Source organism: Chelonia mydas, chromosome 8 (genome assembly GCF_015237465.2).
Source record: "Chelonia mydas isolate rCheMyd1 chromosome 8, rCheMyd1.pri.v2, whole genome shotgun sequence".
Taxonomy (NCBI): domain Eukaryota; kingdom Metazoa; phylum Chordata; order Testudines; family Cheloniidae; genus Chelonia; species Chelonia mydas.
In genome coordinates, this window is record NC_057854.1 from 59351790 (window position 1) to 59375069 (window position 23280).

Below are 23280 nucleotides of genomic sequence, written 5' to 3' on the forward strand. Positions count from 1 at the left end.
TGAAAATCTCATCCACAGGAATCTAACTTTAGGTACCAAGATTCGAAAATGTCATTATTTTGTCATAACAGGTGATTGGTATGTCCAATGTCTAACATCAAATACAGATTTGGTCTCAAAAGCTCACTTAACGTTATGCCAGTAAATTAACGGAACAAATGCCAATAGCACAAATGTGCATTTGAGTTGACACCTTGATTTTGTGTGTTTGGCAGGTCTAAGTAAGTAATTACCAACTCAGTTGGGTTCTGCTCAGTTTAATGGGATGAACAGAGCCAAAATGTATTTTGTTTTCTTTTGAATATTTTTGCTGAAAAAATTTCTTTGGTTTTCTTCCCAGGGAAGGGATAACACTATACATAAAGGGACAAATTTTAATAATGGTGACCAAATTTAACCCACAAAAATTTGCACCATCATTTTTTGCACCTGCAATTGAACTAGCAGGCATAAATCTGGGTAATTTTGTCTCTGCCCACCTGGACAGAAGGTTAAACATTAGAGCTTTAAAATTTGCAATTAGTTAAATTACAATAGTTTTGAGGTATTTCATATTAATCTATGTTTGCAGTGGTAATATCAAATGCACATTGGGGTGTGTTTTTTATATATGTACTATCCCCAGTCAACCTAAATATTCTCTGCAAACATGTCCCTTATTTTATTCAGCATTGTGGTATTCCAATAACTTTTGTGCCACTGACAAAATGGCAGGGTACCTATCAATTCCTACTGCTAATAAGTCATGAATCAAGCATATTCTTGGAGTATAACCTTTTTGTAGCTCTAAAATGTCTGGTCAATTAGTGGCTAACTCATTCTGAAATGTTTGTATTACTCTGCATTTCTACAACATATGCCAAAAACATCCTGTGTTAATTTAAGATTACTACAGTTTACCACAGAAATGCTTTGGTTGGATTTTTGTAAAATAATAATAAAATAATAAATAATAATAATTTCTGACTGGGGCCTTTGCATGCTGCTGTAGTGCCCATGATAAATAATAAGTAAGGATATTTTAAAATTAATATAATTTAGCTTAATGTATAAGGATATTGTTTTGGTTTGCTCTTCAGGAGTGTGGAGGAAAGCACATATGCATTAGTCATTTAGAAATCGTCCGTAGGAGAGGGCAGGGTGGAACGACTCAGAGGAAAAAGTTGGAAACATGAGGTTAAATCCCCAGGAGCAACAAAGCAGAGCTTGGTACACCTAGGGAAAGGAATATTGGTCATTTTGCATCACCTTTCCATCCCCCTAACCCAAGGCAGTGGCAGGGGTGTGTTACTGTCCCACTATGCAAGTGCAGCTATCCTGCACCAGCACATAATAGCCCTCAGGACTGCCCCGTCTCACCTCTGATATGCTCCCTCCTCACCACCAATATTCCACATAGTGGTATAAGCTTACCTATAAGAGAAGCCAGGGAAATCCTCAGCTGCTGCCTTAAGGCAGTTCTTTACCCCCTCTATGTCTCAGAGGCAGCTCAAAAGGGACATAGGAGATGCCAAGGGTCTGGTTATATCTTACAACCAGGTATCCACTCTAGCTTCTCTGTTATAAGGGCCTGATCCAAAGCACATAGAACTCCATGGAGAGATTCCCATTTATTCCAAAGGACTTTGGATCAGGGCCTAAATCTGCACCAAGGAGAAATGAATGCTTTTATGTGTGAGAAGGGAGAAGAGAAGCTACTTTGTGCTGCAAGTTCCCATGGAGAAGTGGCTTAGCACATGCACCAAATAGCTGGGGAAGTTAATGATGTTAATGTCAGCATTAATTCCTCCTCTGGCATAATTTCACAAGGGTATAAATAAGCAGCCACCACAGGGAAAGTCAGTTGCATCACACCACATGAGATAGCCATGTTGCCAGCAGTGGGGAGTGGTCAGAGGATGAACAAAAGCAGCCAGATTTCATGTGGACAGAGTGAAATCATTTAGTATGGGCCCTCTGCTAATTCATCTCCTGCAGAAAGTAATGTGGTGGATTTCTCCAGATACCAGAGTCCACCCTCCCCATTCTTCATTGCATGTTTACATGAGTAGCAGCAGACCCTTAGCTGCAGAATGCAGAAGTGTGAATTGGGAAGTTAATGCTTAAATTGAATTCTCTAAAAGGTAATATAGTTTCCCTCCCAAGCATGCAGGGCTGGCTCTAGGCACCAGCTAAGCAAGGGGTGGCATTCTGGCTGTTCTTGGGGCGGCCCACTGGCAGCAGCCCCAGCGGCAGCTCCTCTCCGTTGTTTCCCGTGGCGGCAATTCGGCAGCGGCTGTTCTGGCTCGGGTCTCGCCGTCGGTGGCAGCTCCCTCCAATGTTCCTGTTCTCTCCGCCGGCCGTGTATTAGGGATGTTTTTTGGTTTTTTGTCTTTTTTTGCTGCTTGGGGCAACAAAAAACCAAGAGCCAGCCCTGCAAGCAGGTTCCCTGTTTAATAACATCTGCTTCCAGACTCTAAATTGGCTGTTAATTGCTGGGTTATTAGAGATCTCTCTAAATTATTGAGACTTTTTGTGAGTTCTTAACGGGTCCAGATTCTGCTCTGAGTTACAGCAGTGTAAATTCAGACTAATTCCATTGACTTCAGTAGTTACTCCAGACTGACAACAGTGTAGAACTGTGCTGGAGCAGAATAATACCCAACAAGTGTATGGTAATTAATGACAGGTTTCAGAATAGCAGCCGTGTTAGTCTGTATCCGCAAAAAGAACAGGAGTACTTGTGGCACCTTATGTCAATAGATAACAAAGCAATTATTCACTCAGAGTTACTTGGAGACATGTATTACTTTGATGCACATTACCCACTATCCAGCAATTAGCAGCACACAGATGAACTGCTGTGATTATGTGACTTCAGTGGGGGCTCTGCACAAGTGATGCAGTCCTTTCATGAATTGCCACTTGCAGGTCAGGTCCCCATCATTCTGACATAAAGGGGGAATGTGCTGCTGGTACCCCTGTGACCATCACAAGGTTCCTGCTTTGATTCACTAGCAGTGGTGTCTGTATGGCTGCTGAATTTCAGTTTCAATTTCACCAGGCTGTACAGCTGCTGAAAGCTTTAGCCTTGCCCAGTGCTCGGTGCATAGAGCCAAACACAGAAATCAGTTCAAGTGTTATGCATTTTACTGCACTGTAAGAAAGCAAATTCCGCCAGCGGCTGTTTTTCAGTGACTGCTGGTGCAGAAAAAAACAGCAGCCGAAAGTATATCTGATATATTTCAGAGTAGCATAGTGGTAGAGATAAACTCCTACAGGAACTACCAGCTGGGCTGCAATGTAGAGCAAGGCAGTGTAAAATGTAGAAGTATATAGGGAGATCATTTACATTTCTATGGCTGTAAAGATAGGCTGTTAAAATGGAATTTTGTTATTTAAGGTGTTAGGCTGAACCTGCAGACAGAGTTTTATGGTTCAGGCGTGAGCTGTACCTGTGACCTTTCCTTTAGTCTCTCCATGGGACTTCTGTCAGGTGGCAGGCCTACACCTTCATTTCTCCCTGAGTGAAATCCCATGATTCAGCCCATTTTTAACTGTGCCCTTGGTTTTAGTACTACCCGTTTCTCAACTTGATTACCTCCAGAAGGTCCAACTGGATTTGGCCCCTGTTCTAGAATAGTCTCTGGGTGCTCTAGGAACTTTGCAAGCAGACAAAAAAGCATTAAAATAACAAAACCCTGAACACAGCTTAGCTCATCTAAATCTTATCTTTTCATGGCCTGTTTAGGTGGGATCCACTTGCCCCAGTCTATCTCTGCAGACCTTCTCTTTCAGTCAGTGTCTCTGAATTCACAGGCACTCCTTTACCCATTTAAAGTTCCTATGTCTGCCCTGGCACCCTGAACCTTTTGCATACTGGTTTGTGCATCTTCAGATGGGGTTAGAGGTAGGGTTACCATATTTCAGGTTCCAAAAAGGAGGACACTGCTGGGGGAAGGGAGTGCTGGAGGGGGTATTTGGAGGGTGGTGGAGGAGTGTGTTTGTACTGGAAAGGGTACATGGGCGTGCGGAAGGGAATAGCTGGACCGGGGGTGCGGGAGGGGTGAGTGTACTGGTAAGGGTATTGAGTGAGGTTGGAAGGGGTACCTGCAGCAGGGATCCTTACTGGAGGTGGGGGGCAGTGTCACTCCCTGTCACTGTGGCAGGGTAGCTGGCACAAGTCCAGGATGCAGTACCAGCCATCGGTCAGCACCTCCCTGTGCAAGCCCCTCCCCAGCAATGACAGCCGGGGCCTGGGTGGGCAGGATCCAGCAGCTGTGGCTGCAGGGGAATGGACAAATCAGCTGCGGATGCAGAGAGGGACGAATCAGGAAGCAGACCAAAAAGGGCTCTTTCTGAGCTGCAATGACTGCTCTTTAAAAATCCCGGATATTGCCTGTTATTTGAAAAAAATCTACCCAGACAGACGGTGGAGGCCCAAAAAAGAGGCAATGTCTGGGAAAACCCAGATGTATGGCAATCCTAGTTAGAGGTAGTCTTCATACAGTAGATTCCCGGAATTGTTTATTTGAGAACCAGACAATTGAACCATTGTTTCGGGTTCCTACAGGGTTTAACCCTTTGTCACCTTTTAGCCAGCAATACCACAGCCACCAAACCCACATATAAAAAATGCTCCTTAAAAATAATACACATACCTCCCACATTCTTCCCACAGATGACATTTGTTAGTATATGTTTTAAAGTACAGCTAAAGACATAGCCAAATACTTAATAAGTACACAAAAAGAATATGAACCGACTACTTGTTGATGAGATGTTGGGCCAGTTTCCTTGATATTTCATTTTCTAGGGACAATGTGTGAAGCTAGCAGATTTTCTTTTTTCTAAAATTAGTTACTAGTGTCTTAGATTTCTAAAATCATATCTAGCTACTCTAATATAAAATATATCATCAGCATTTCTTTTCCATTTGCATTCCCTCTTGCAGAAAAATCCCATAATTTAAAAGAGATTCAACGAGTAGCAAAAACTAAGGCCCTTATCCTACTTTGTCCCATTGTCTTCACTCAAGTGGTTTCAATGGACCTTCATGTAAGTACAAGGCTCATTGTAGGATTAGGACTGAAATTGAGTTCTGTGGAAATTACTTGGAACACCTTTAGTATTTAATAGAGAATGTTCACTTTTCTACAGGATTTTAAAACCAGCCTACAGAATTTCACAGAGAATTAAATACTTAGTACTGATTTTATAGGGACAGTCCCAATATTTGGGGCTTTTTCTTACATAGGTGCCTATTACCCCCCACCTCCTGTCCCAATTTTTCACACTTGCTATCTGGTCACCCTAACTGAGTTCCATATGTTGGTTTAAAAATAAGAACTTTCCAATAATATTTTTCTAGATTCTTTATCTTTTTTCCTGTTGCATCTTAATTTTGTGGCCTCACCTCTTCTGGTTATTATGATATTCCCTGCTTCTTATAACTCAAAAGTGAACAGAAATGCTTTTTAAAAAATAATTAAATAATTGTTTAAGGTCCCAGTTTATTACCTGCATACATGCTAAGTTAAACTTTACTAAAAACAATCATTTTGAAGCAAATTATTTAAATATCTGTGGTACATCAATGGTAAACACTCTATTAAAGTTAACAGAGCAGGATTGGCCCTAATTGAGGATCTGTCTCTTAAAATGGTCACCATTAAAATGTCAGCACTTGCCAGCAAGTGCCAGTGAGCAGTGTCTGAGGTACCATCCCTTTCCCCTAAACATGCCATTGAAAATGGCTGTCGTAAGGCGTGGTATCAGTTAGTAAAAGTTGACTTTTTTAAACAACTGCACCTTCCAAGAGTTTGTGTTTGCCTTAGAAGTCACGGCGTGACTAGTAGGGCTAGTCAAAAATTTTCCATTAGAACCATTTTTAATCAAAATTTGATTTTTGACTAAATGACATTTTTATGAAAAATCAAACAAATTAGTAGGGTTTTTTGTTCAAAAAACCAAACTCCCAAAACATATTTTGGCCCAATCAAGTGTTTCAATAAGGAAATGACATTGTGGTTCCTCATGGGAGCTGTAAGTTCAGGTGACTCGTGTTCCCATTCTCCTCAATGGGCTCGGATCCAATCAAACTACATCTCCCATGATGCATCACAGCCACGCAACTTCCAGGATTCATGACTTCCTCTCCTCATCAAGGAAGCATGGACTATAGTGAAGAATAAGGCACCAAAACTATAACTCACTTTAGGCACTGCAGAGGCATTTCATAATTGACATATTTTGGGGTTTGGCCTAAATATTTCAGATTCTGTTTTTTGCAAAAAAACTTGAAATTTTCCATTCCATTTTCTGATCGTCTTTAATCACTAGCTCTTAATTTATAGTAAGAAAGGCAGGGAATACAGTGCCATAATTGTGGACAAAGAGTTACTTTCAGATACATACAATGGAACCTGACTGCCAAATTCTGAGTTCCCTTTATGTGCAGATCCCATACTAATATCTCCAGTTCACTTCATTTACTTCAGTTACAGATCCTCACATATAGACAAAGCATAATGTCGGAGTCAGGATCCATCATGCAGTTCTGAGAGTGGAATTTTGCCATGCATTTGGTCCTGGTCATGGCATCAACTCATACAAGAAAAATACAGAAACCTGAGCCTAGATCCTTAAAGGTTAAAACAGAGAATTTTATTCCTGACAGGTAAAATTACAAAACTCTGAAGTCAGGTCTTGGCAGGCAACCTTTTACCAAAGAGATTGAGTGCTGACGAGTACGATGATTTGCATTAAGAATGAAAGTTTGCTTCAGTTCCTTATGATGACTTTCTTATTTCCACTTAGTAGGTTAAGTTGAAATTTTTGAGTTTGTTTAAAAAACCCCCCACTGTTTGGTAAAAAAATAAAAGTAAAAAGCTTTCCACAATTATGGGCCTGAGGAGAGCTTAATTAAAGTTAGTGGATGCTTCTTTGAAATATGTCCATTCCCTTGTTGAGCCTGCTTGGAAGTTCTTGCTGAGTCAATACTGTACAGCATATTTTAAATCACAGGTCTGAAAAAAGGATACGTTTGCCCTCCTTTTCCTCCCAGAAAATGAACTCCCACTCTGATAAACACATTGATTTATTTTAAATGGAAATGGGAATGGGGCTTAGCCCTTCATAGGTGCAGAGTATCATCTAATCCCTGATTAACGACGTGATTGACTTAAAATGCCATCCCAGCAGAAAACTACCCACCAAATCTCTCTCTCTCTCTCTCTCTCTCTCTCTACACCCTTTATGCCAATACACTTTTTATTCAGTATTACATGCAAACAGTTTTAGCTACAATCAGAGTGAAAGTAACTGAAAAGTATCTGGACTAAATTCTCCTTTCATCTATAGGTGCCATCCCATTGACTTCAGTGGGATTGCACCATTATAAGTAAGAGGAAAATGTGACCTTCTTTGGCCAAAAAGACAGATGCTTGTAAAAGGCCCTGAAGGCTCAACTTGTCTTTGTGTTTTTTCCAAGCAAGCTGATGCCCCTTTGAATGGACTTCGGAAGACCATAGTCACAGAACATAACCACACTATGTTCTCAGATGACCTTTGCAGCAACTGCTGCACTGCATGAAGCAACTATATGCAGCTGTCTCATCACCATGAAACAAATATTCAAGTCTGATGTGGGTATAGTTGTGGGTCTCTACTCATATTGCCTTGACTAGCGACAGAGATTTCTTTGAGGTAGATTCCCTACCTGGGGAACCTGAGTACTGTTTCCTAGAATCTTTTTGAGAGGATTCTTGAGTTTTCCCCCTAGATGGCGATTCTTGATGTTGGGGGTCCTAGAGAATTGATGGTGAAATGCCACCCATGGATCCCAGTATAGATATTGAGGGGGCCTGTGTGGTACATGTGGGGGCATCCAAGAGTGCTTGTGTCACCAAGATGGAGTTTGAGGGTCTTTCTTGAATATGTTCCCTGTCCCTAGTGACAAGGGGAGCCCTGAACCAAAATTTGAGAAATCAATAAGAAATCCACATCACCATCATCATTTGTAACATCACTTTGTAGGGATGGAGCACCAGCAGAAAAAGGTGGTGACTCCATTGGTGCCGGGTGACTATCTGGAGACCTACAGGTCCTTGATACCAAGAATGGATTGGTATTGAACTAAGGGGAGTCAGGCATCTTTGTCACCATGAGGTCTCAAGAAAATCTAAACTCCTCTGGTACCAAAATGGTGGTCAGTACAAAGGCAGCAGCCTGAGCTGAAGTGATTGTAGCAGAGAGACCAGATGGTACTGCAGGCTTTGTGTTCTGAGGAGTGTCTTCTAGATGACAGTCTTGTCTTCTGTAGTACCAAAAATGTAGGTACTAAGAGCCTGGCTGATTCTACCAGTACTGACTTAGAAGAGGAAGTCTTTTTTTCCTTGTCTCCTATATCCCTTGATGGTATCTATGATCTTCTGGAGCCAGAACCCTTAGATTCTTTGGGTTTAGTTGTAATCGCAGTGCTCAGTACTTGAGGAACCTCCAATCTCATGGGTACCAGGTTGGGAACTAGCGAATGTATTTGCATCGATTAGCGACAGAGATTTCTTTGAGGTAGATTCCCTACCTGGGGAACCTGAGTGCTGTTTACTAGAATCTTTTTGAGAGGATTCTTGAGTTTTCCCCTTAGATGGTCAAGGGAGTGTTGTGCCACAATGGTTCAGGTTCTCGATTTGTTTAGAGACCAATGTATGAGGGGAATCCCCTGGCCTGGATCAGAAGTCAGATGGAGGGAGCTCTTCATGATGAGGACACACAGTTTAATCTCCTTGTTCTTTCTGGCTCTCAATTTGAATGCCAGGCAAAATTACCCTTTTGGGGGACTTGTGACTCCCCAAGGCAACAGACACACTGGGAGTGCCCGTCACTCACAGGGATAGCCTCCTAACATGACAGGCAATGTTTAAAACCCAGAGAGCCAGGCATACCCTCTCAGGTATGCATAAGGTGTTAGAGGTGGTCAGAACAACAATATAAAAGAGGTTCCTGGTTGTGTAAAAGTGGAAAGACCCCAAGGGAAACCTCAGCAGGAATCACCCCTTTATCCATGTCCACCTTTTAAGGGATTCATCAGACCCTAGAATATCTCTGAGGATGTGAATATGACTACAGTCTTAGTCATTGCATAGGTTTCCATAGGATTTATATCTAATTGGGTAATTGTAACTTTATTTATTGCTGAAAAAAACTTGTAGTACAAATAAGACTGTGTACTTGTGATTGTGTCTGTGGTCACTATCATTGGTCTTTGTGTGTTCTGGAGTCTCCACATTTGGAAAAAGTACCAGAGGTGATTTTCACTCTGTTGAGCTTGAACCCGTAGCAACAGGAGCTGAACCCACGGCAGTTTCATACATGATCACTAAGTTCTATTTAAATTTTAAAAGGCTACAATAGGGTACAGTGGTTGAGTAGCTATGCATTGCTTATGTAGTCTCTTCCAAAACAGGGCTTCTCTTCCCCCTGTGCGTAGGACAGAACCCTCAATTTATGCTATGGGCTTTACTCAGTATTTACTCCTTACTTACTCCACGCTCAGGGAAAACTCCCATTCACTTCCACACTGTCCACTTCCATTACTTACTTCCACCTGCAACTTTTTCATAAGGACAGCTTTGTAAGACCCTTGCAGAAGTGCCCTTCCAATCAAGCCCCATCTTTTTAGCACCAAATCGATTATATGTGCAAGGCAGGGAAGATTCGATATGTATCATTCTGCCATTCTAGTGTTGGGTAGAACTGTAACATGATTAATATACTTTGATGTCATTCTCATGCTTTCCATATTGCTAACTTCTCCTCAAAATGATGCTATGCAGTTTCTTTTGATTCAGTATTGTTTTTAAGAGGACTTTTATAGCAACTTCTACAGGCTTAAATAAAATACCCTCCTACCAGCCATGGTAGCACAATAAGCAAATGGTTCACACAAATTCCACCATAGAGCTCCTACATACATAAGTTACATAATAAATGTGTTTGTGGTAGGTAGGATCATTATCCCTTTAGTCCCTTAATTAACTCTCTGACCCCTACAGATTGGCATTAATGTAACTATTACTTCATATACTGTAGCTGCTGCTATGATTCCAGCGGCACCACTGGTAATGGGGTGTCAAGCACAATTATATTACTAAATTATGCATTACATGCCCCTAGCATTAGTCCCACACAGTTGCAGGCCTTTGACTCGCACTGGTAAATTTCTGGAACGAACTGTTACTTATTAGAGCCCACCAGGAAGGCCAGCTTCTTAGTATAATTAGATCCCCTGAGCACATTGGATGGCTTCTCAGCTGGAGAGTTAGAAGAAAAATCACTCTAGAGTGTGGAGAGGACTGCAAATGCCCCTGTAATTAAATTTATTTTTGCCCCCCATTCTCCTGATTAGCAGAATAGAAAAGGGCATCACGTGCTGTAACAGAAGCTGAAATTGCCTCCTTTGATTGGATCGGTATCCTCTTCAATGCCTTTCATTCTGAAGATCACTGCTATAGAGCAGCCTTTTCTTTTGTGCACCAATGTCACTTCTGTAGTTTCTTGTGGAAAATAAAGTATGCCTTGCTTGAACACCAAAGGAAAACACTGAAAATAAGTCTTTGGCCTTTTAAATATTTACCTGTTTCTTCTATTGCTCACTGTTCCTGACTGTGGTCTGAAGCCTGTCTTCCATAATTTGGCTCAGACTCTGATATTATCTAGCTAGTCTTATTCTCTTCTTTATTTTCATGCTCACTCTTGTCTGCATGTCGATCACTGACAATCTGTTGGCTGTTGCTATGAGCAAACTAATAATCTTTTCAGTGCTTGCTAACTTCTCTCTAGTGGTCTTGTGAGCTGTATAGGTAATACATTCTGTAGCCTATGGGCTATATTGCAGATTTTAAGTTAACTTAAAATGAGATATCATATTCAGCAGTAATGCAAGGAACCTACAGACACAAACCTACAAAATATGAGCTTAAGCAGTTAGAATAAGGCAGTCATGCCTATGAGTCTTAGCATAAATAAGTTGACCAGCAGTGACCCTAGGTTACAAGGTGGCATAAGATATTATTTTGCTTATTTTGTACTATTCAACTTTGCTGAGCTCATGCACAAAATGCTGACAGGTTGCAAGATGTCAGTTGTTACCAGTTTGGGGTATTCTGGAATAGGAACATCACCAGATTTATAAATGCAAGATTACCACAGTAAGCAACTATTGTATATATTAAGAAGTTTGGGACAATTATACTAAAGTATAGGATAAGTACACCCAACATTATTGGGGTGAGGAAGTTAATTATGGTCAATGGAGGCAGAACACTCTTATGAATATTCATAGTTGCCATGAGACCTTATAATAGGCCCAACCAAGATCTAGGCCGATTAGACTTAAATCACTGGATTTGCTTGGCATACCAGAGCCAGGATAGGACCCCTGTGGACAACAACCTGCCTTCCCACCGCTAGGTCTCCACAAGAACTGTGTGAGTATGTCTATGATATGACATGGGACATCAAACTAATACTGCACTACTGCTACATTCTTGTTTGGATCAGAACATTTGTGTTTTTACAAACAGTGTTAATAGAATTATTGAAAATTTAACTTTTTCCTAAGTGTGAATGTTGCAGCCGTGTATGTCAATGTTCCCAATCAAACAGCTTGATTCTGGGACTAGAACATATTGAACCTTTGAAGTTTAATCAATTTGTTAATTGAGAATCTTTAAGTAATCAATATAACCAATAAATAGGCAAGCAACAGATAAGGCAACAGAAGTGGCGCCCAAACAGGGACCCAAACAGGTGCATGATGATGACCCCTTCCCTGTAGCCTCTCTCATTTTAATGTCAGCAGGGGCTGAAATAATATTGGATCTACCAAATGTGTGAATCCTGCTTTGTCCTAAAATATAGTGCTGTCCCCCACTCCATCTTTCCTCCACACACACAAGCCCACAACAGGATACCTTGATCTTCCTTCCCAAACACACTCCTTCAGACTGATTCTTCTTCCCATGTTCTCATCATCGCCAATGAACTCTTTGACATTTCCTTCCCAGCCTCCCAGATGAGCTCTTGGTTTATCATTCACCCTGATGAATACAGCCCCTTCAGATCATCAGGCCTGAAGGTGTACAAATATTACATTAATTTGCCCCTGAATGTCAGCACTACAGTATTTAATAATTCACTCCCTTTTACTTTGCAGCAGTTATGATTGTGTACATTCTTTTTCATTGGAAGCAGTAAATTTGTATTGTTCTTTTAAGAGAGTGAGCATTTTCTACAGTTCATTCCGTATACAAAAATGTGTTTAGTTCCTGGGTGAAGCTCAGGGAGCATTTGCGCTATTCAAGAGAATTCCACATTGTAATTTACTGATACAGAGTTTAATCTCATGCTATTAAAAATACAAAAAAGGCAGTGAATATTCTAATGTATTAATGTACATTCTTAATTTAATATTATTTAAATGTGTCATTAAATAATACCCTTTTAAAGATACTTCTGATGCTGAGGTAATCCAGTTTTAATCCACAGAACAAGAGCATTGTAAGATTCCCAGCATAAACTTTCTGAAAGGCCCACCACTATAGGTCAGTCTTTGGCTTCTGCTGGGATTGCAAACAGTGACAAAGATGGTGTGAATGTCTATCCATTAAGAACTGGTCTGACTGCATGAACTCATTTGATATAGGCCAATGAAAGTCCAGAGGGATGGCATTACCAGCCTTGCTAAAGGCTGGATTGTGGCTGGCCCCTGTAGAAGCATACCAGGGAGGAAGATTGTGCAAGAAGTCTTCCTCCTTGTCTCACAGTTCAGAACAAGGGCCTTGCTTTCTGTTGAAGATAGGGACTGAACATTGTTAGCATCCCTTCAGATGCTAGCCACTGGAATTAGGGCAAAGGAAGGCAGGTAGGAGGCAGGAACGTGCCCTATCCCCCCACGTGCCTCTCCCCACCCCACAACCTACCTCTACACCAATCAATGGAGATGGCCAGCCACAGAGAGGCACACATGTCTCCACACACCTTGAAGGAATGCAGCAGTTGGGGTATGCATCTTTGGCTGGGTACTCCAGGACGCAATGTATAATGTACTGGTTTGCTTACTGAGGCATCACAGTTCCACACTGCCCGCAACAGGGCTGTGGTTCACAGTTGCAGTAGAACCCTAAGATTTGAACAAGTGACATCTAGGGAAAAGGCTCCATAAACAGCCTCTTGAGCCAGTATCTGTTTGTTTGTTATTAATTCTGTCTAATTCCTTATGTACTGGGAGTCTGCATTTTCATCCCTTGTCCAGATACAAAATACAGTCTATCTATGTAACCCAACACATCCAGTGAATTCAGTGCTTTGATGTGGCAAAGTGAAAAGCCCTACATTATATTAAGGCTACATATATATTATTTTTTCCAATGAAGTAAGTGAACCTACTGTGTTTAGCACTACACTGAACCAAAGAATATTATACACTGCTTTCACTTGATGTAGGACAACTTAAGGACAGAGATTTTCCAAGGGGTTTAGGTTACTCTGTCTTCCAGACATGAAACTTGATTATGAGCAGAGCAGCTGTCTGATGTGAAGCCAAAGATGTTCGAAGGATAAAACTCCAGTTCCATTGCAGCAACCTAAAGAACTTTAAGACAAAAGCTGTTGGGAGGTTTGCTGCCAGAAAAGAAAAACACGAATACACTTTTTTTTCAACTTCCTTGATAAGTGATTGTTGAAATGCCAAGTCATTTTTCCACACTAGCCAACTACCATTCTGATCTCAATTAAGACTTCTTACATTGTGATTAGGAAAAGAGAGATTAATGCATCATTTCTGTGCATGAATACTTTGACAGGCTATCAGGAATTTGAAAAGTCATTTATATAGCTGAGGAACAACAGGGATTCTATATGAGATCCCCGAAGAACAGGAGTGTTTATTACCGACATAATAGAGATAATGCCAACAGAAATAACTGACTTGTAGCATTCCTGCAGGACTAGGTAAAGATTACATCTATTTTTATTGCTTTTATCAGTCCACCATTTTCTCCTCTTAGCTAAGTGTTCAATTTTTAAAAAGCCACCTAAAAATGAACACACAATTGCAAGAAGCATGGACAGCACAAGGTAATGGGCATAAAGAGATATACTGAAAGGTGCCGTTTAAACTACTGGGATGGAACATGTTCTAACTATTTGCAACCTGTCAAGAAAAAGAAGTAGGTGAAACTGTATGAGAACTTAATAAAGATGCTTCCTCAGTGTACAGCAGTGGGCGAAAAGGCAAGTGAGATGTTGGGTTGTGTTAAGAAGAAAAAAGAAATAATATGGAAAATACCATAAGTCTGTAGCATAAATCAATGGCATGTCCTCACCTTTAATGCTGCTTTCAGTTAAAAAAAAAGCAATTAGAAAAAATAATGATCTAGAGGAGGACAAGAATTATTATGAGATACACAGAGCCAGACTTTGGTTCCCACTCCATCCCTTATTGCCGCTCTGGCAGCAGGGATATGCCATAAAATAATCACAACAGCAATGGAGAGAATTCTCCAGCTATAGGAGCAGTATAGGGGCAGTGTACACATACAATCCTACATTACTCCCCTTCTCAGCTACCAGTATAGGTGTATGATAGGTTGGGGTGTGCTGGGAACTGGCCACAGTGCAAAGAGTGACAGCTGTTCTGGGCTGGAGAGCTGCCCCAAGGCAGCCATGGGAAGGCTACCTTAAATTGGAGCAGGGTAGGAGACTCAAAAAGCCAACTCTCCCTTCCCACTCCTCCCTGGCTACACTTTTGGTGCTGTGCCTCCTGAGAGGAGAGGTGCAGCACAGAACCTAGTGCATTAAGTGGGCAGCTTCATACATGGAGAGATTAAGAGGAAGACAAGTCAGAAGAGATGATTAAGACAATCAGTGGTACTGAGAGGGCACTCAAGATGCCGTATATTCTGAACCTCTGGAACTCACTGTTCTTTTTTATGTATTTTTCAGCAAAGGAATCCTGGTGCTGATATAGTGTTTCCTATGTATTGGGCACATAAAAAAAAATGGACACGTGCATTAGAGGCCAAATTGTGCCATTTAGGTACTGCTCTGCATAGGGCTCCCTGGGGTAGCTTAAGAGGAACTGTGCCTCAGGGAAGGACAAGGCCTCCCTAATCTCCCTTGGATGGTGTAGCATGCTCTCCTGTTACACCAGGCCCATTTTTTTCAGGACAGCACAGAAGGGGTGGGACCATGGTGCTGCTCTTTTTCCACTCTTTTTGGGTGAGGACGTGCAGAGAGAGAGCAGTCACTCCACTTGAGAACTGCAACTGGCACTTGTACAAGGTGCACAAAAGAAAGGAGAAGTCCCCTTTCCACCTCACTCACACATACAAACAGGCCTTATGTAGAAACTATAAGCACTAATACCTTGTGGCTTGCTTGGTTTCTTTGAGCTCTTTTCCTAGTATTTCTTCATGTCAGCACTGACGATGGAGGAACTACAATAGTTTCAGAGGTCCTTTCCACGTAGGGAACCCATAGTATGGAGGTGTGCCTAAACTATATGCAAATTGTCAGAACCCTTTGCCTTGGAGTGGAAAATTTACTTGTCAGTCTTAAGGACTCAGGGTTCCATACAAAATTTCTAGCGCTTGCTGCATCTGATCTGGTCATAAATATTGTGAGAATACTCCAGTGACATTCGGGTATGTCTCAATTTTCCAAATGGATCTGCACAAGCATACAAAACTGAAAACATCAATAGAATTATCCAAACACTTCTAAATCACATCGAGATTTGGTTCCAATCCAGATCAAGATTTGGGAAAGGGCTTGGGTCTGTTATTGCTTTACCAACAACATATTGCTTTACCAACAACATTCCAGTCCAAACTTTGTATTTCTGCTTGTTGGGAATCAACAGCTCTGCGCATATTTGTTATCATAATTGTGCTGATCTCATATTGTTTCAGTACAGAAAAAGAGATTAATTGAGAGTGGAAGAAAGTATTTCTCTTGAAATGCCAAGCCAGTTTGGCATCTGTACTTGACTCCTGCATCTTTATTGTGGTGGCATACTTTTTCTGTGAGATTTAATTTCAGATGATTAATTTTCTCTTTCAAAGACTACTCTACCATTGATAGGGATAGCATTTTACATCTCAGAAAATGGGATGCACTGTTGGTGAAGAGGCTGATGGTTTCTGACCCCAAATGACAGACAAAGAATATTGAATATCTCAGACATGTGAGACTTGCTTTATACCAAAGTTACTTGACAGTTGTGTTGATAATACCATAATGGATATTAGAAAAGATGGTGCAGGACTGCCAAAGATACATGTTAATGCACCCACATAAATCCAAACGAAGGCTAAAATTCCTATGTAATCTTGTGAAGCCTGGAGATTGAATTACTCTCTCTGTTCTAGTAGTAATTTCCCCCTGGTGAGAACAGAGATGCATCCAAAGTATGAAATGCGATGGCTACCTATACCTCGCCGAGGAGTGAAATAAATAGTGTGGCTCTAATACTACTACTTCATTGCTCATCAAAGTAAAAACAAATCACAAGAGAAAACGCGCCCAACAATAAAACAAAACACAAATGTCAAAGGTGAGTATATTGATTCACCTCCTGTGACCCTTTTATATTAATGGGGTTAATATTTCAATTTTAAACCCTTAAGTATAGCCATCCGTTGTGGTTATAGCACCGTCATTCATACAAAAGCTACTACGTAAAATTAATACAACAGTCACTTTTGTTGCAGGCAAAGACAATTTTCTTACAAAGTACCTGTGCTCATCTGAGGCAATTTATTCCAAGGTCATAGAGTTTTGAATTGCTGTGTCAATGTAGTGTAGATGCATTTATAGTTGTTTAAACTATACAAAGGGTGTAAACGGCTGGAGTTAGGAAAGGGAGCCAGTAAGCTATTAGGGAGCCTTGTGTTTGTGAAGTTGCAGCTATTAAACAGTGATATGCAACAACATATTGGTGTTACCTCGACAGAGATAATTAGGGCCCCCAAACCTGTTTGCTAAGCTACCACCCTCTCCTACTTCAAATCCCTCCTACTAATGCAATTCATCCATGTTGTTTGCACAAAGAGAGTTTAAACAATAAAATAAAATAAATAACAGACCCATCAAGGTAAGTGCATGCTAGAAGGGATTATTCCAACTCCACTCATCTCAAAAGGCACAGGCGTCAGATGAGTAACCACATAATCCCAACTTCTATTTCCTAACTAATGTCAGGTCTGTATTTGGGGCTGATCCAACTTCAGCTGAAGAAAATGGGGATCTTGTGAGGTGTTTAACTGGAGCTGGCTGGGCACTAGATTGTTAGCTCTTCAGGGAAGGGACTGTGTCTTTCCTGTCCCCTGGAAAGCACCCAACATATTTCTGGGGTGACAAATAAAATGATAATAATTAAAGTTGGGCAAAGTCTTCATGGTGAATGATTTATTCAGTGAATTTTGCCATTTATTCAGTGTATTTTCCAAGTTACTCCATTGCTGATAGGTGGGATCAAAGGTTGCCTAGGGAGAGTTAATACATCTCAGAGCAGCATTAACTTCTGTAGGGGAGATGGTGTAATTTATGCTAATTTATAAAATGGAAGGTGTTTCCTGATTCCCCTTCCCATCCCTTCTCAAATCTCAGCTTTGTTCACTCACTATTTCTGAAAGGGTCATATGATACACCGATGTATTTTCTCTTTGCCCAGTCTTCCAGGCCTTTGCCCACATGACTTCTGTCCATTTGCTTCCATTCAAATAGTGTAATGGAGGAGAGCACATGGAACTAATCTTACATTAACGTCCGATTCTCAAACTACATTTAAATATCTAATAGAATTAAAGTGCCGCACCCAGGAATTCAAATTACTTTGGGGCTGATTCAGTTCCCATTGCAGCCAATGAAACTGTTTCCATTGGCTTCAGTAGGAGTTGGATTGGCGCCTTTGTCTTTATTCTCATTTATCATATTTACCTTCATTTTGATATGTCTTCTGTGTCCTGAAGCTGCAAAGGAGTCAATTTTTTTCCTATGCATCAAATTCACATTTGCTACTAATACACCTGTTGAAAAATGTCACGGACACACCATGATTTTTCTTTTCACCAGTTTCACAAAAGTGAGGAGAGAAAAAAAATAAAAGTTTGCTGTGTACTATCTTATTAAATGCATGGTAAGCCTACAACATTTTCATTCACCAAAAACAGTTGGAGATGGAGTATGCCCAATTTTACAGAAAGCAACACCATTTTTTGGGATGCAGTTATCTAGTGATTAGAGCAGGAGACTGGGAATTAAGACTCCTACATTTTGTGTCCGGCTCAGCCACTAGTTGGCTCTGTGGCCAGCTGCAACTCTCTTAGCTTTGAGTATCAGTTTACCCTCTAATAAAATGTTATAATAATGCTCACCTACCGCACAAGAGTGTGAGGGTTGTGCAATTTAATGTATTATTCTTTGTTAAGATAAAGTCCCCATTTACCAGGCACCGTACAGGAAGACACAATCCCAGCGCAAAAGAGCTGATCATCTAATTAATTAATGTGCATAATGCGATTTGAGATCTTCAAATAAAGGTTTGCTAGATAACCTAACACAAAGTACTATTTTATGAACAATTCTGCAAACTCTGAATTTGAATTCATGGAATTTGATTAAAAGAAAATCACCATCCCTTCCCCTGTAAGCAGACAGGCTGGTACTGTGCATCATTTTAGAATAAACTTTATTTCAATCTCTGTATCTAGTAACAGTTTTACTAAAATTCTCAGAACTTTAGCTGTAGTTTCCAGTATTCCAGAACTTTTGAGCTTCTTGGCTCTGCCCCTGCCATTGTGTTGTACAGAACAGCAGGATAAACGCAATCCACATTGGAAGCTGGATGTTCTGTTAGAGTGGAAGGAAATCTGCCAAGTGAAGTAGGTTGCTTTACAAATCAAAATCAACCAACCAAGCCTTCCAAACTAATACTACAAGGAAGCTGAGAATTAATTTAATTAGAGATTTGCTAACATTCAAGGAGGGAGACACTTTGTAGTGCTCAGATCAATGCTTCTGAATCACCAAAGAAGAGACATTCGCAAGTACAGTCACTGTGCAGTTATTTAATTTAGATATTTGTTTTATGGTCACCATTTTTCTTCATAGTTTTTTTCCAGTGGCCCAATATTTTCAGTACTATTCTGTGCCTAACAGCCAAGAGCAAGTATATAACTCACTAGATAGGGGTGGGGAATTGCATTTGACAGCTGGATATCATTGAACCCTTCAGTTTTATATATGCAAACAAGATTATATTAAGAAGAAGTTAACGCATCAGGCATTAATGTTTCAGGGGAGAAAGGCATCTTCATTTTTTTCCATGATCAAATGAATAATGTGACATTTTTAAGGAATGACAAGTATATCATTAGGCTGCTACAATATCACAATAAACAGAATACAGCTAGTGAAAGAAAGTACACATTATCTATAATATAATAGTCACGTGGTCTATTCTGCCATCAGAGAACAAACAGAGACATTATTCATATAAACAGGATTTTCGCTGGGAAAGTTTGAAGATTGAATATATCCCTTAATGAGGAGACTGGCCCTACAAAACTCACTCACATGTGTAATCCTTACTCACGTGAGTAGTCTCATTGAAGTCAGTGGACAACACACGTGTATAAGGTTTAGTTATAGAACATTTGCATGTTAGGATAGTCTACATAAAATTGGGATTAATCAATCATAGAATCATTTGTGTCACTTCAAACAAGCTGGGGCAGTTAGGCAGCACATGATGCTGAAGTGCTGTTGGCAAACATAGTCCAGGTGCTTTTGGCAAATTTATATTTTGTGTCTGATCATTCTTTAATTGTATCACAAATGAATAATCTTTAGCACCTAAGTAGAAGAATGCTGAAGACGTATTTCCTGTAAGTGACACAGGAAACAGCTGTGTGACATTCATTCCAGTGTTGGTTTTATCCTGTGCAGTCATTTTGGTTTTGCCCAGGGAGGGATTTCAGTGGAATAGATGGACACCTAAAATGTTGAGATGAAGGATAAATCAGTTCCTTGGCTGCTGTGAGCTATTGGGTTGAAATTCAAACTTTTTCTCATGTGTATACTGTACTATGAAACCAAGAAGCTGAAAGGCCATGGCACTGAGCCACCAGCAAATTTAAACCTTGCCATACCCAAGAGAAACAGGCATAGCAGCAAAGCAGAGGATAGCAGGAGCTTTTATTAAACCCAGATTCTGACCCAAATGTGAACCCATGGAAGACTCAAAATGAGGTGTAAACCCTCCACCTTGCTCCCTGCATGGGCTACCTGGACTTCAAGTCTGGGTGAGCAAGACTAATGGATGCTGCCCACCTGCTTACTTCCCTCCCTGCAAAAGTGGAAGTGAGTGGGTGGGAGGAACTGGGGAAATAGGTGGAGCTCTTGACCAGTTTAGGTGAGCTGAAGTGGGGTGATGGGTGCAGTAATTTTCTGCTGCTCTAGGCCAGCAGCAATTTACTCATGCCTTGGAACAAGAGGGGAGCAGGGAGAAGATTGTGGATCCCTGGCATCAGTTCTCTTCATAGCATGTGGTTGGGGCAGCAAAGCAGCATGCCACCCCTTACTATGAGGCTAGGTTCTTAGGTAACACTCAGTCCCTTATTGTACTTTATTTTTTGCTCAGGCTTGAGTATCAGAAACAGAAGAGAGGAGCTGGAATTCCTTTAAGCACTCTTTTTTATCACAGCTATTTTAGATGTAATTTACACATCTGTGACTTAATGGGGAAAAAACTGTTTGTAAGAGCAAAAGAAAAATGAAATATTTCATTCAAGTGCATGTTTTGTACAGTATATTTATCTTTTCCATTTTAATTGTATCATCCATCTAGTAGGGCAGGCATCTTATTTTACTTTGTTACACACTCACAAACTGCAGTGTTTTCAGAAAGTACTTTATAACCTTATCCTGTACCGGTAGTTATTTGAAGGAGTTGATTTCTTAATTATTTAGGAAATGAGTGGCCTGAGAAGATGGATGCTTAATGAGGGTTATATTGGGGAGTGCTTTCATACTGGGACATTCAAAGAATTTTCCCAAGGTACCTACAATAAGGGATGCATTTGGTTTAATTTACAAGCATACATCTCACCTGGAATAGTCTATCCTATACAGGGTCAGATTCTGTTGTCCACTGCACGGGTATATAAGAGAAGGGAATCATGTAAGGAACTTTCCTCTCACTAACGCTCACATAAATATTTTCTAGAAAGAATGGTTATGCTAATTATTATTAGTAGTAGTAGTATATTACAAATTCTGCCACTCTTACTCAGTCAGAGTAGTATCTTTCTTTGTAAGTAGTCCCACTGAACCTGGCCCTTAGTTTCTTCCTTACTTTGGCCCACTGCATTGCTTTGTGTCTGTGTTTGCCTGCCTGCAGGGATAAGTTGAAGGTGTTGCCTTATTTCACAAAGTACAATCTCTGTGGTTTAAAACCACCACTTTTGTGTGTATTGCAGCCTGTAATCATGTGCACATAGCAAGGCCTGCCATTGACTTCTCTCTCTGTTGGATATAGTTTTCAGCCAGAGCCATGTCCAAAAAGTCATATGTATAGGTCCTGTATTTAAGAACCCCTCGGTACAGCAGTGGGGATTGTGAAAGCAACTGTTATGGTAGTTATTTTGTTTGATGCAAACTTCTTTTTTGTAGTTTTTCATGGCTCTTTAATTTGCATGTTACAACATCACTTTCCTCACCTGCAATTAAGAGAAGAGAATGCCTTCCTTAGGATTGTGTGTTTTATCTGGGTGCATGCCTGCAGCTGAGCACTCTTATTAACTCCGGGTGTTTCACATGAGGAAGTACAAACTGGTAACTTAAAATTGGAAAACTGAGCTCCTAATTTATGCTCTAAAACAAAAATTTTGACAGGAGAAAACTGAGTTTTGTCTTTTTATTATCTGAAAAAGTAACCACTGTACAAATAACTCAGTGATTTTCCGGCTTAAACTTGTCTTCTAATGCATATCACATGGGGCTTAATCATACCCTCTGTAGGTAGAATCCCAACAGAAATGTGAGACCCTAGTCTGCACCCATATAGGACTCAAGAGGACAACAGAAGTGCAGAGGGTTAGCTACATTGCTCATATAAACCCAGCTAAACCTAATCTCTCTACAGGGTATGGAATCTGTGGCTCCATCCCCCGGTCCCCTCCAGCACAGGGGAGTAAGGAGCTCCGTTAATCAGGTACATGAACTATTTGTGTCACAGGTAGTAGTATGGGGGAGAGGACACAACTGTTACTTGATCACTACTTGCATTGGATAAGCAAACATAGGGAATGGGCAGATTCTTGATCCATTCCCCGTCTTCCAAAGCACCAGCAACTGCAGCCAAGGCAGTATATAGCAGAATATAAACTGTAACAGGTAAAGGGCGAGCACAGCTTACTTCTGCCCTGGAGCTAAGGGGAAGCAGGGACTGAATTGTGACACTCAGAGACATAGTGTCAGATCTTGCTCCCCTTACTTGTGGGAATAGTCCCACTGAGTAAGGTAAGCAGGATTTCAGCCAAGTTTTTGAAGTTTGCATTTAGCTAATAAAACATTCCCCTCCATAATCTCTAATTAATTAATTAATTTCCCACTGGAAACAAAACAGTGCACTGCATGACAATGTACCAAGGATCCCACTTGTCTGAATACTGTGAATAAGAATCTGTTCAGACACGTACATTTCCACAGATCTAAAGAAATGCATTAAGAGCTGCAGCCTTGAGAATTCACATTAGAAAGAGTAACCACTGGATGTCATCATTTTAATAGGCCATCACGTGGCCTTTAACGCTTTTAAGATCTCTTGAATCCTTATGCTAACCCTGAATCACAGTTTCTTCTGCAAGAATCTTTATTTGCAGTTAACACAAAAGATTAGCATGTGGAGTTTTAAAAAGTAGATACACAGCTGGCATAACAATAATATTTTAAAAATCAAATAACACTCAGGACTTTTCTTCGTTGTGCACATCTACTCTCTTAGTTCCCGTATGCATCTTTTTGTGAAAAAAAAAGTTATTTTGGCTTTGAATAAAATTTAGCAGTCCAGACCTGGAGCTCCTCTTTCCATGTATAATGGTGAAGACTCAAGTTCCATAAGTCACACAGTGAAATAGATGACAGGGCCAAAGTATTGCTGAATGATATAAAGTTCTATGTCTGGATTTTCACCTTCATCAATAAAAAGAAAATAGCTAAATATTTAGTCTAAAA

General features: G+C 40.5%; 2 long non-coding RNA genes across 2 annotated transcripts in view; one reads left to right on the forward strand and one right to left on the reverse strand.

Annotated features, from left to right (window-relative positions):
• The window catches only part of LOC122466799, a 433007-nt gene that overhangs the window by 393139 nt on the left and 16588 nt on the right, over nt 1-23280 (forward strand). The gene's annotated exons all lie outside the window — the stretch shown is intronic.
• The window catches only part of LOC119566929, a 45345-nt gene continuing 40862 nt past the window's right edge, over nt 18798-23280 (reverse strand). The window contains exon 6 of the long non-coding RNA XR_006292616.1: nt 18798-20040. This is a non-coding gene — a long non-coding RNA (uncharacterized LOC119566929). The remainder of the gene's footprint in view (nt 20041-23280) is intronic.